This window comes from Callithrix jacchus, chromosome 13, assembly GCF_049354715.1.
Source record: "Callithrix jacchus isolate 240 chromosome 13, calJac240_pri, whole genome shotgun sequence".
Classification (NCBI taxonomy): domain Eukaryota; kingdom Metazoa; phylum Chordata; class Mammalia; order Primates; family Cebidae; genus Callithrix; species Callithrix jacchus.
Genome location: NC_133514.1, coordinates 48,035,735 through 48,048,814, shown reverse-complemented (window position 1 = coordinate 48,048,814; position 13,080 = coordinate 48,035,735).

Here is a 13,080-nt window from a genome sequence, read left to right as displayed (position 1 = left end):
AGGCTGTGTCGGGGAGTCAGTGCAGTGGGATCTGCTGTTTGAGCTCTGCATAAATTATGGTTCATTTCCTCTGGTCTTCTGCCAACAAGATGTCAGCAGCTGTCTTTACTGTGAGTGCATTTTCCAGGATCTTAGCTGATGAATTTGAGGAGAAAAGCATTTTCCTCCTTCAAGAATCTGTACAACCCCAGACCAGCAGCAAATCAACAAAGGGCCCCCACCAAGCACAGGGGCACCTGCAGACGGTGAGCTGACAGCCCTGTGGATACTCAGTCCTTATGTTGTTTCAATAATAACGATTGTAGGTTTGTTCCAAAGTTGCATATTTAAAATAAAGCAATAAAAATGCTGAGCCATGTTATTCATGTGAGAAAATTTTAATTTACTATTCAGTCAGTAGTGTTTCAACTGCATAAAGATACATTCACAGCTCAGCTTTGGTTCAGATTTAATAGCAAAACACATCTGAAGCTCCTGATTATTCAACATTTGCTGCAATAGATCTGCCCCTAAAATAGTGTTGCCAAATGACACTTTAATTAATAGATATTATTTGGATAAGTTTTTCATTAGCAAAAATATAGAGCAGATGCTGAAATTAGCACGTGCCCCTTTCCTCCATTTCCCCTGTAATTGAAATATTAGAATGGTGCACTTTTATGGTTAATGAACCAATGTTTACATATTATTAACTATATGCCTTAGTTGACATTATGGATTACTCTTTCTATTGTGCATTTTCAAGGTTTTTAAAAAAATTTACCATGTCTTGCTTCACCTTGCATGCACTCATTGTTCTGCTGCTGACAAACACCTGTGCTTCACCTGTTATTCCTTTTCTTTTCCTTGAAAACAGCTAAATTTTTTTTGCTTTTTTAAAAATAATTTTATTGCATTTGAGGTTTTGGGGTACATGTGAAGAACATGCAACAGTGTTGCATGGGTACCCACATGGCAATATGGTTTGCTGCCTTCCTCCCCATCACCTATATCTGGCATTTATCCCCATGTTATCCCTCCCTATCTCCCTACCCCGCACTGTCCCTCCCCTAGCTGCCCCCCACAAACCCCAGTGTGTGATGCTCCCCTCCCTGTGTCCATGTGTTCTCATTGTTCAACACCCACCTGTGAGTACTAACATGCTGTGTTTGATTTTCTCTTGTTGCTCCAGTTTGCTGAGAATAACAACTTCATCCCTACAAAGGACATGAACTCATCGTTTCTTATGTCTGCATAGTATTCCACCGTGTATATGTGCCACAATTTTCCTGTCCAGTCTATCATGACACACTGGGGTCCATTGGGGGGAGCTAGGGAAGGCACAGTGGGGGGTGGGGAGTTGGGGAGGGATAACATGGGGATAAATGCCAGATATGTGATGGGGAGGAAGGCAGCAAACCACACTGCCATGTGCATACCTATGCAACAATCTAACATGTTCTTTACATGTACCCCAAACCCTAAAATGCCATTTAAAAAATTAATTCAAATCAAATCCATGGTGGACAAAATAACAACTCCTTAATTCAAGCCAGTGTCTACCCAGGCTTCTCTAGGGCATAAGCTTCCTCCTCACCTCTCTGGCTGATCTCCCCCACAGGACTCCCACATTTTTCTGGAATATCTTGCCCTTTACTGCCCCACAGGCTCTGCAGGCTGGGCTGGCCTCTTTCCACCCAGGTTTGCAGCTCCAGCTGGGATGAACAAGGTGGGGCCTGTTTATGAAGGAGCCTTGCCTCACTGTGCCTCTCCCAGTACCTGCATCTGAGCTGTGCCATGTGGAGCCCCTTTCCCATGGGACCCTAGGTCCCTTCAAGACACCTTGGCCAGAACCTATGGCTTCCCATCACCTTCAGAGACACAACTCTTTTTGGTGTGTAAGACACTGGCCTACACATTAAGTCTTCTGCCTCACATCTGACTCCAAGCCCTTCCCCAGGGCTGGCCAGACCAGTCTGGGGTGTCCAGTGGCTTTGAAATACTTTAGGTGGGAAAGGGGCTTGACTGGCTCCCACACTCAGGGGCAGGGTAGGGAAGAATGGAGAATCTTCTCGTGTGCCTGGGCCCAACATAGGTGAGTTTCTGACTTTCCCAAAGGTGGCCGCTGCCTCTCAGGCCACTGTATGACTGCTATGGCAGATGACTCCTGAGGCACTGGTGACCAAAATATGGTCCTTCCCAGGTCCCCTGCCCCTCCCTTCTCAGCCTTAGTAGATGTGACTGTCACTGGCAGCCTCCTGCTGGCTGCTCAGGCCTCTGGCTGGGGAGCTGAGAGACACTTGAGGGTCCTCTTGTCAAAGCCACCACCTGCTCTGAAAAACCCTCCGTGAGACCTGAAGACAAACCGGCATGGGTGGGTGTGCAGCCAACCCTCCCTCAGTATCCTTTCCTCTCCTACAGGGCCTATGGCATCAGCAAAGGTGTATCCCCTTGCTGGTGTGGAAGCTGTAGGGGGAGAAGAAACTCCAGGATCTCATTCTGGACCCACTGGCCCCTGCCTAAGGGAGGAAATAGGACATGGTTAGGCCCTCTCTCCATGATTCTCAGAATCAGGAGGTGAGCACAGAAGCAGCACTGATGATGATCATGACACCCAGTTGTCACTTAGTGTCTCTGATGTGCCAGGCATTGTCTACAAACCTAACATTTAGACAACTCTCTAGGAAGGTGATGTCTCCTTTTACAAGTGAGGAAACTGAGGTGCAGTGTCTTGTCTCTCACCCACAGTTCCCAAGGACAATGGGAGGTGCAGGGCTCAGGCTTAGTAAAGGTCCTGCCAGTTAAGGAAAGAATTCAATGGACACTGCAGGAGGGTAGTGCCACTGCTCCCAGCCCATTTTTAAATCCCTAATCAAATAATTTTTGTCTTTGATAACATGGTGATAAAGTATATGTTGGCAAAGTAAAAGTTGAACTGAATAAAAAGTTACGACATTTTGAGATTTACTGGTTTGAAGAAAATTAGGTGTTGGTTGGAGATGGAACAACAAAAGTCACTTCCTAACCTAGACTTCATCAAAGCCACCAGCAGGGTGAATGTACCTGGTTGGGAGTGAGGAGAGAGGTTTTTTTCTTGCTTCCCTTAGAGTCTGGAACACTGTGTATGCCTCAGTGCCATCATGCTCTATCTCACAGTAATAGCCTCATCCTCAGGCTGCAGCCCAAAAATGTGAAGAATCCCTAAGCTAGTTGAAGCATCTGTGGATACAGAAAGGCAGCTGGGGACTCCAGAGTCCTGGCGTTTATTTGACTCTGAGGAGTATAGCTCAGGAGATCCCGGGGACTGCTCCCTGGCTTCTGCTGTAACTGGTATTCAACTTTTCCACCAACATAGATGTCACTGCTCAGGGTGAGGTGAGTCTGCCAGATGTTCCTGGGGTTGCAGAGAGGGAAGATGAGTCAGCACAGGCTGGACAGAAACCCTGCAAACACAGACATATTGTTGGTGGAGATAAGTGTAAAACTCCCTGGGGTTCAAAGTCAGAGATGCTGACACAGGCTGGAGGCTGCCCCTGGTCCCAGAAAGCTGTTTTCACCTGTGCCGTGGGAGAGAAGCACACAGAGAAGAGACATCCAGGCCATGGTGGGCACAGCTGACATGCCAGCCCCAACTCTGTCACCCGAGGCTTCTTTAATCTTCTTCACAGGCCTGACAGTGGAGGGGCTGTGCCCACACATTTGTTTCTCCCCCTTGTGCTCTCAGGCCCACACTGAGAAGCAGCTGCCATCTGAGCTTGGTTCTTGGTACAGAGAGGACTAACATGTGAGACTCAGAGTTGGCCCCATAGGAAGGGCCAGGAGGAAGCAGCTGCTGCGAACTTCCACAGTTCTGTGGGCAGGAGACACTGCCCTGCAGTTTCGGGGTTGGCACAGCTGTGGAGTCCCTCAGTGCAGACCCTGAGGTAGACCCACAGTGCCCCCTGCTGCTCACTAATTAGATTACAGTCTTTCAGTGGAAATTATGTGAGTGGAGTTCCCTGAGAGCCTGGCACCAGTCGATCCACAGCATCTATGGGTCACACACTCACTCTGTCCTGAGTTACTGATATTGATAAATAGCTTTCCACAAGAATTTCTGAGTTACTAAAAGAAGGATATGTAGGGGAAAATGAGGATCACTTAATGCGAGGAGGCTGCAGTGAGGGGAGAATGCAGGGGGCTCTGGAAGCAAAGGCCTGAGCAGCTCCTTACACAGAGAATGGATTAGTTCATTGTCTGGGCTTGTTAGAGATATAAACAGGAAACAGGAGGGATAAAACGGATGCTCTATAGAGACATCTTTGGTGCCACTTTCAACAAAGAGCCTGAAGGCAGCAGAGCAGGTAAGGATGTGTCAGGGGAGTTGAGGGCTAAACTCTGGGGTCTGGAGGAGGCTGAGAAGAAAGAACCCATGGGTGACTGTGGTCCTTGAAAAAAAGTGAGGGAGGCATGGGGATGAGGCTGATGGTGGCAGCTGGGTTCATTTGGTGTTTTTTGTCTTCATTTGCTGTTATTGCAGGATGAGAGAGAGCAAGAGAACAATATGAAGAGAAGTAAATTCATTTTGTGTTCTTTTTTTAAAGTCAAGTAGGAACCACACACTTTTTAGTCCACTTTGCACAGCTCCACAAAAATCCCACAGACGGGGTGGTTTCTAGAGAAGAGATATTCATCTCCTCCCAAGTTTTGAGGTTGGAAAGTTCAGGATCAAGGCTCTGGCATCTGAGAAACGTCTTCTTTCTGTGTCCTCACATGGCATGTGGTGGAAAGGAGAGAGACAGAACACACCACCACCTCCAGCTTTTGTAGAAGGGCCCTGATCACAATCATGTGGTCTCCATACTCAAGACTACATCACCTTGTCAAGGCCCACATCTTAGTACTATCACATTGGCGATCCAAATCTATGCATTTTGGAAGGGAGACATTCAAACCAGAGCATGATGAGAATAGCAGCACTGGAAGGCAGGGTTTCTCATGTCAGTCACTTGCTAAAGGGGGATGGAAGCCACCCTGAGGATGCAGCTCAGTCTTGGGGAGAGAGAGGATGGTATCAGAACAGAAATAGAAATAGACAAGGGAGTGCCCCCTGCTCACAGAACAGAGAGGAGAAGCCTCATATCAGGTAGAAATAAATAATGAATGCCTCATTTATTTCTTCTTCCACTTGTTCAATCATTTTAATAACACATATTTATTAGCCAGCTCCTCTTCAGATTTGGGCTCCTGGTGTCAGTCAGTCAATTTGGATAATCAGGTTGTTCACATATTTTTATGTGTAATATTTTTTCTGCTGATTCACTCAGTTAATAAAAGTGTGACTTTTTTTGAGACAGGATCTCACTCTATCACCCTGGCTGGAGTGCAGTGGCACTGTCTTGGTTCTCTGCAGCCTCCACCTCCCAGGTTCAAGGGATCCTCCTACCTCAGACTCCCAAGTATCTGGTACTACAAGAAGATGCCACCACACCTGGCTAAATTTTTTTCTACTTTTTAGAGTGAAGTTTTGCTGTGATGTCCAGGCTGGTCTAGAATTCCTAAGCTCAAGCAATCCACCCACCTTGGCCTCCCGAAGTGTTAGGACTACAAGCATCAGCCACCACTCCTGGACTGAGATGTGTTTCGGATAATTGTTATGTGTTCTTGTTGAATATTTCATTTTATGCACATAGAATGTCCCACATTTCCTGATGTCAATAATTTTTATTAAAATTAATTGGTCTGATACCAAGATAACCACAAGAGCTTTCTGCAGGTAAATGTTTGCATAATGTATTTTTAGCACCCTTTTACATTTAACACACAAGTAACTTTAAGGAAACATATTTTTATCTGGTTCATCAATATATTTACATTTAATATACCTGCACCATACACTTCTTAAAACAGGATTTCATAGGGAAATCACTATGCTAAGTCACACACAAACCTATTTCTAATAAACACAGATAGTCAACATTTATTTAAAAAGACTATATCAGATGAATCACACCCTGCTAAACACATGGATTCTCATAGATAATGCGAGGCTCATTCACTCATGTTAAACCTGTTAAACTTAACATTTAAATATGTATTACAGAAGATAATAGCACATGAACCTCCTGCTTCTCAATGCAATGCTTCATGAGGTAGCACTATTCTCAATTACTCATGCATCTACCTCACTTCAATAAAGAGCAAATATGTATCAATGAACAATGCACCACATGCGCTATATGATGCTAAACGCAGTGGCTCATACAGTTAACTTGATGTGATCATTCATGAACTCAGCTCTCTTAAACATCGAAATCAAACAGGTATGTGGGACACAGCACATGGTGTGATTTGTGTCTGCATCTCTCTCGTGCCTGTTATGTATTTCATCTACTGTAGGTACAAAATGTGTCTTCACCCCCATCAGCCATCACCTAACAAGGGTTACAATAGTGACATAATACAACTGAGTTCTGCATCCTCTTCTATCATGACATCATGTGACAACATGACCAAGGTGAGTAATGACTATCCCCTCTCACCTGCTGTATCATGCCATGACATTTGTGACTCACATGCACTGTGAATCAGGCCTGCAACCATTCTATCAGTTGTTGGATGACACTGTATGTGCCATAGTGACATAAGGCAACTGAGGGCTCCTTGATATCATAAGTGACATAGTGACATGGTGTGAACAGGGCAGCCTCCTCCTCTTGAGTTTTCATTGGCTATCATATATGACATCATGATACAAAGTGACAAGTGTGTGTCCCCCTGAAGTGTTCTATGTCATATGTGACATAGAGTAAGGTGAGCCTGAGTCCCTCTCTTGGTTGTCCTACATTATTTTACTTTTTGAGACAGAGTCTCACTCTGTCACCCAGGCTGGAGTGCAGTGGTACAATCTCAGCTCACCACAACCTCCACCTACTGGGTTCAAGTGATTCTCCTGTCTCAATCTCCTGAGTAACTGGGACCACAGATATGGACCACCTCACCCAGCTAATTTTATATTTTTAGTTATACAGTGACATATGTGACTGAGGTCTACCTGCCCTCTCAATTGATGCATGGCATCCTTATTGCCTAGGGGTGAATGCTTCTCAGGCCTGCACCCTACCTCTTCTGTCACACACTATCATATGCTATGTAAGATGAGAACATAGAGCAGACACACTTAGTCACTGCACCTTGTGTGATATATAACACAACAGCTGAGAGAGTGGGACACATTCCTCATCACATTTTGCCAGTGTATCATAGCATATAGCAGCTGAGAACAGGGTACATCCCTGACTCACATGCTCCCATAATGTCACAATGTCATATATGATATCATAAGTCATACCATGGGCTAAGCATGGTGGCTCATGCCTGTAATCCTCACACTTCGGGAGTCTGAGGTGGGTAAATCGCTTGAGCTCTGGAGTTTGAGAACAGCCTGGGCAACATGGTGAAAACCTGTCTCTACTAAAAATACAAATATTAGCCAGGTGTGGTGGTGTGTGTCTGCATTTTCTGCTACTCAGGAGGCTGAGGTGAAAAGATGGCTTGAGCCCAAGAAGCAGAGGCTGCAGTGAGCCAAGATTGTGCTACTGCACTCCAGCCTGGGCAACAAAGCCAGACCCTGCATTAAAAAAATAGAAATAAAATGAAAAAATAGAAATGAGTCATCCAGTGACATGTGACTCACATCTGCAGGCCATCTCCTGGCTGCCATATGGTATCATCAACCTTAAATAACAAGTTTCAGGGAATATGGTTAAATGTGCAGTTTGAGCACAAACCTTTTCAACGGCCATCAGGAACAGAGATTCCAAAAAGTGCAATTCAGTGCTCCAAAGTGGAGAAGATTTGGGGCTTGTTTACACATATAAGGTTTGGGAAGCTTAGCAGGGTATCAACATACTCCCCGAAAGGCTAGCCCAGAGTTACAGCAATTTCATTCATCAATGCAGTATTCTATTTGAGAAAGGCATATTTAACCTTCCACGATGAAGATGTAAAAGATGTGGGGTCTTTTACACTATCTAGTCTGAGTTAGGTACAGGACAATAAAGGATGCAGTTAATCTATGACCCAGATCAGCAACTAGAAGGGGAGGCCTGGTCTCTGTTTTCTCCCAATCACTTACAGAACGTGGACAATGAGGAAGAGAGACCTTATGATCTAGGAGGCTGAAGTTGCAACTACCACTACACAGCTCAGACCACAGTCACAGCTCTCTCAAAGCCCAAAGTGTCTGGGGGGGGGGGGGTCCCAACAGTGTTTACATTTTATCTACTTTCACAATTGCATGTTACGTAGTGGCACAATGTGTCTTCAATATGTGTCCCTGGTTTTGGCTATTTGTGATGCCACATGTGACAGAGTGTCCAACTGAGTCCGGCTCCTGTGAGTGATTTGCCAGTCCTGACCACAGGCAATAACAAAGGCTTTACTTGGCAGGGCTGATGGGAGAAATCCCCTCCCACACCAGGCGTGGTGCATGGCCAGTGCATGGGCAGGCCCTGGCTGAACACAAAGGCCACACGCACGGCCTGCTGGATGGTCTCTAGTCTTGTTAACTGAGCAGCCATGCAACAGAGGCTTTTTTTAAAAGATCTTATGCAATGAGCTGAGCAAGGTCCCAGGTGAGGCATGAGCTGTGGACAATACTTGAGCAAGCGAATCAGAATTGGAGTATTGGTGCCTCCTCTTTGTTCACTTGAGGTTTCTCTCTAACGAGCTCAGAGATTGCTCATCAACCTCTATGGTCCTGTGGTGGTTGATTTTATGTCGACCATCCTGGCTGGGTAGTTCCAGGTGCATTTAGCATGTGAGGCAGTGGGCAAGGCACACGGCCCTCCCCAGTGTGACAGGCATCACCCAATCCACTGAGGGCCTGAGTGGAACAAAGGCTGGGGAAGAATTCACTTCCCTTTTTCCCACATCACTACTGGAGCTGGACATCTCATTTTCTCCTGCCCTCAGACTGCCATTTCCACATCCACCCCCCTGGTTCTCAAGCCTGGGGAGGGAGGTGTAAGGGTGCCAGAAGGACAGACACCAGTCAGAGCAGCACAGGCCTCAGGAGGTGTCTAGGGCCTCCAGGCCTCTGGTCATGCCAGGAAACAGCAAGGGACACAGGGATCTTTATTTTTATTTCTTAATTATTTTTTTGAGACAGAGTTTTGCTCTTGTCACCCTGGCTTGAGTGCAATGGCACAATCTCTGCTCGCTGCAACTTCTGCCTTCTGAATTCAAGCAATTCTCCTGCCTCAGCCTCCTGAGTAGCTGGGGTTACAGTGCATGCTGCCATGCCCGGCTAATTTTTGTATTTTTAGCAGAGATGGTTTCTTTTTCTTTTTCTTTTTTTTTTTAATTGAGACAGAGTCCCACTCCATCACCAGGCTGAAGTGCAATGGAGCCATCTCAGCTCACTGCAACCTCCGCCTCAGGTTCAAGCCATTCTCCTGCCTCAGACTCCTGAGTAGCTGGGACCATAGATGCATGCCACCACGCCCAGCTAATTTTTGTATTTTTAGTAGAGATGGGGTTTCGTCATGTTAGCCAGGATGGTCTCAATCTCTTGACCTCGTGATCACCCCGCCTGGACCTCCCAAAGTGCTGGTATTACAGGTGTGAGCCACGGAGCCTGGCTGAGTTTCACCATGTTGGCCTGGCTGGTCTCAAACTCCTAAGTTCAGGGAATCCACCAGCCTCGGCCTCCTAAAGTGCTGGGATTAGAGGCGTGAGCCCCCATATCAGGCCAGGTTTCACCATGTTGGCCTGGCTGGTCTCAAACTCCTAAGCTCAGGGGATCCACACACCTCGGCTTCCCAAGTGCTGGGATTACAGGTGTGAGCCGCTGCATCAGGCCGAGATGGGGATCTTTACGTGTGTGGTCCTTCCATGGCTTGGGAGTGAGAGAACATCCCCTGTAGGCAGATCGTCGATCTCTTTGGGGATACCCTGGTATCACAGCCAGGCCTACAGGGTCCTGCAGCCTTGTCTGAATCTTCCATCATGGTCTTTTCTCTGCCTATCCAGAAGGGCATTTCCCTTGGCCTAGGTCTAGTCTTCCATGCTACGAGCTTGTTGCCAGGAACTGAAGAGTTTCCCAAAGGCTGACTCTGGGGCCAAGAGAAGACTGCATGTCCCCAACAGCCTGGAGGTGCTGATGGAACACACTTATCCATCTCACCCCATGACTGCCATGGGTTCCATTTTGTCTCCCCTTCCAAGTCATATGTTGAAGTCCTGATCTCCAGTTATCTCAGGAGGTGACTGTGTTTGAAGACAGGTTTTTACAGAGGTAATTAATTTAAATCAGGGTCAATGGAGTGAACCCTAATCCCACTCTATAACTGGTGTCTTTATCAGAAGAAATGTGGAAACAGACTGTTAAATCAAGTTTAGCCTAAAACTACCTCCGTATGTATTTTAAGTTCAGCCTAAAGGTTTCTCTGTACATTGTAAACTATAACCTAAATGAAATTCTAAACAGACTCTAGCCTACTTTTGTGCCAATCACTGAGTTTTGGCCAGTTAAATGTGGCCCACTGTTCAAACTGTGTTGAAATAAGGGAAATTCTGAGCCATAGCCAATCTATCTGTTTCTGCCCCTCACATCTGTTTTCTGTGGGTCACTTTTCTTTTTCTGTCCATAAAGCTTCTTTCACCACATGCCTGCATGGGAGTCGCTGAGCCTACTCTGGCTCTGGAGGCTGCCAATTCACGAATTGTTGTTTGGTCAATTAAAAGAAAAATAGCCAAATTACATTTAAAAGAGTTGAACAAGACACACAGAGGGAAGACATTGTGAAGTCACAGGGAGACGTCAGCCATCGACGAGTCAAGGAGAGTCAGAGAACAGACCATTCACTTGCAGCCCTCAGAAGGAACTGGGAGCCGAAAGGCATCTGAGACAGGTTTCATTGACCTAGAAAGTTCATTGTGCCAGGTTAAGGACACACCCATGACACAGCCTTAGGAGGTGCTGGCGACACCTGCCCAAGATGGCTGGGGCACAGCTTGCTTTTATATTTTTTAGGGAGACAGGAGACATCAATCAGTACAGGTAAGATTTGCTACTGGCTCTGTCTGGAAGGGCAGAGCAACTCAAATCAGGGGACTTTCAGGTCATATGTAGATTTGAAGGCTTTGATTGGCAATTGGTTGAGAGTTAAGCTATCTAAAGACCTGGAATCAATAGAAAGGAATGCCTGGGTTACCACAGTAAAGGATTTTGGAGAGCAAAGTTTGATGCAGATGAAGCCACCTGGTAGCAGGCTTCAGAGAGAGTGGATTGTAAATGTTTCTTATCAGACTCAAGGTCTATATTGATGTTAATGCTGGTCAGCTTTTTCTGAATTCCAAAAGGGAGACCATCCCCTACTTCTTCTGGTCTCTGCCTGAACTAGTTTTTCAGGTTTACTTCAGCCAAGAGAAGGGGTCTTAGAATTTTATTTTTTATTTATAGAACTGACCCTGCCAACAACTCAATCTGAGACCTCTGGCCTCCAGAACTGTAAGAAAATCCACTCCTGTTATTGTCCTCAGTCTGTGGTCCTTGGTTATGAAGCCCAAAGACACACACAGTTACATCTCATCACCTACGCATGTGTGTTTTCCAATCTGAACCCAGGCTGGGGTTATAGTGGCCTGGGAAGATACAGGTGCCCCTCGCATTGCCCATGGCACTAAGCAGATGAGGAAACAAATCTGGGCAGTCCAGTGTTCCCTTGTGGAGGTGAAGACCCTTTGCACAAGTCCTGGTGGGTCATTGTAAGTTTTTCCTCATGTTCACATCACTGGTGTAAGGGTTATTGCTGAGTTCAAAATGAGGAAACTGAGGCCAGTATAAGAAAATTAAATGTCAATTTCTTCAGCTCCCAGGCGAGGTTCTCTGGTCCAGGGAAAGGGGGCCAGAGAAGTTGCACTGACTACGTGGGGCGTGGGGTTTTCATGGCTATGAGGAATGAGCAACAGCTGGGTGCTCTGATTGGCTGCAGGGGAGTGAGATTGGGACTGGGTGGGCCGCCATTGGTTGGTGGGTTGTTGGATGGGTTTTCTTGTGTGAGAGCCAGCCAGGGTTGCCTCTGCCAGAGCCTTCCAGGGGACCCATGTGGCAGAGCTAGGTGCCAAATGCAGAGCCTGGTGCCGGGTGCAGAGTCAGGTGCTGAGTGCAGAGGTGGGTGTGTCTGGCCTCCCAGCGAGTCAACTGGCCTTACAAGTGGCACATTGGTCATGGCCTGGCCGGCTTGGGACATGGGGGTGGCCATTGGGCAACTGAGTGACATTCACCCCTTTCTCATCCTGCAGACTGAAGGGCCCCAGTGTGTGCCACCAAGAGGAGCAGCCCCCTAGAGTCTCACTGGGCTTTTGCCCAAGCCCGTTGGCAACATTCCTCCTCCCATTGGCTCTAAGTTCAGACCTCAGAAGCTGCATGTATTACTGACTGCCCTTGGGGTCTAGGGAGAATTCTCTCCATGTTCACACCCTCCAGTCAGAAGGAGCAATCTCACTCTCCCATGTTGCAGAGGCTGAGCAGCAACTCTGGAGTGTGGACTGCTGCCTGCACTTCCGGAGTCTCCCCTGCATTATCTCTAACTAGCCAACAGGGTGACTAATTGGGGGTCTCTGGCACAACAAAGGCCCCTTGGCCCCTCATCACCGAACACTTCAGCAACCAGGCCCATGCCACCACCAGGGCTCTGCTTCCCAACTGGCTGGCTGGCATGCAAGGTCTCACCTGTCATTTTTCCAAAGAGCACTATAACCAGGTCAGTCTCCAGGAGAGGACATGAAAGGCCCAACAGCACGGATCTGTCTGGAGCATGCACGGCAAAGCCCCATGGCATGTGGCCTCTTTTCTGCAAAACAAACACACCTGCTTTTACAGGACTTGTAGCTTTGGTGTGAGGAGCCTTTACTTTACAGAGTTCTTTACTCTGTAAAAGACACAGGTTGCTCTCTGAGTGCCTGAGGGATTCAGGGCTGTGAGTCCACCAACACGGTTTCAGCCAGCAGAGGCACCATGTATAGACATCACTCCACACATCCCCACGTCATGAGCATTGACAGTGCAAACTAACACACCCATCACACTCAAACAACAGCACACGCCACACATCG